Source organism: Austrofundulus limnaeus, unplaced genomic scaffold, assembly GCF_001266775.1.
Source record: "Austrofundulus limnaeus strain Quisiro unplaced genomic scaffold, Austrofundulus_limnaeus-1.0 Scaffold487, whole genome shotgun sequence".
Lineage (NCBI taxonomy): Eukaryota > Metazoa > Chordata > Actinopteri > Cyprinodontiformes > Rivulidae > Austrofundulus > Austrofundulus limnaeus.
This window is the reverse complement of record NW_013952889.1, coordinates 106,033-107,207: the sequence shown is the minus strand read 5'-3', so window position 1 is coordinate 107,207 and position 1,175 is coordinate 106,033.

Below are 1,175 nucleotides of genomic sequence, written 5' to 3'. Positions count from 1 at the left end.
ACATCTGGTGAAAATTTCATGTCATTAGCACCTCTAGTAATATATTTACTGAGAAAAATGGTGACGYGTTCAATACTTATTTTACCTGCTGTATTTGGTCTAATCTACCCAAAGGATCAAGGTTGAATTAAATATAATTTTGCTGTACCTAACTTCTTTTGCCATGTTTGTTTTATTTCAGAAGAGGATGTTTCCTGCAGCCCTTCCAAACAAGCCAAATTAGTTCAGCCCTTTTCTAACTGTCCTGATAAGGGTCAGAGCAAATGTGGCCCGCTAAATGTCCTAATATATTAAAACTGTTTCCATTCTTTAGTTTTTTGTTTGTTTTATTTTTCCAGAGACTATGGCTCAGTCAAAGGAAGGTCTAGTTTACCTGCAGACCTGACTTTATCAAAGAATATCTAGATAAGTTTGGAACAAAAAAATTGCAATGACTCTCTATTTTCTGTCTTAAAAGATGTTTTTACAAGAAGGATGGAGCTAAATAACATGTAACAAAAGTTCTCACAGGGTGACAACTAAAAAAATGGCAAAATTATAAAGCGGTGAATATCCTGATGCATCTCAGTAATCCAGGTAAAAAATCAAAAGGAAAAAAATTGTATAGGTCCTCTGGACCTTCTTTAATGAAACGTTTCGTCTCTCTTCCAAGAGACTTCTTCAGTCAGAGTTTCAGGCAAAATTCAGGCAAAAGCGGTGAATACTTTGACCATACAGCTTTTTAATGCAGAACTGCAAAAATGGATCAATACTAACTGATAAAACAATGTATGGAGTAGTTGTCTACAATAAAAGTCAAAGTGAAGTGTTTTTTTAACTATGCACCACCTTTACTGAGTAATAAATGTAACAATATACAAACTTGAATATGTTTAATCCAGAGCCAGGGCAGCTCAGCTCAGGGTGGGGAGGGAGGGGAAAGTGATGATGTGAGATGTGGGTGTGACTTGCAGGTCCAGGTTCAGTATAAACTGACCATGGTTGAAGGGGGAACAAGTAGCACCGCTCCTGTGGCTTTTTGTCCCATCCTTCCTGGCAGCAAGAGACGATGAGAGAGGAAGGCTCTGAGTAGAGGCACTGCGGGGACTCTCACAACGCATAAAACTAGGTAACTCTGTGACCACACACACACACACACACACACACACACACACACACACACACACACACACACA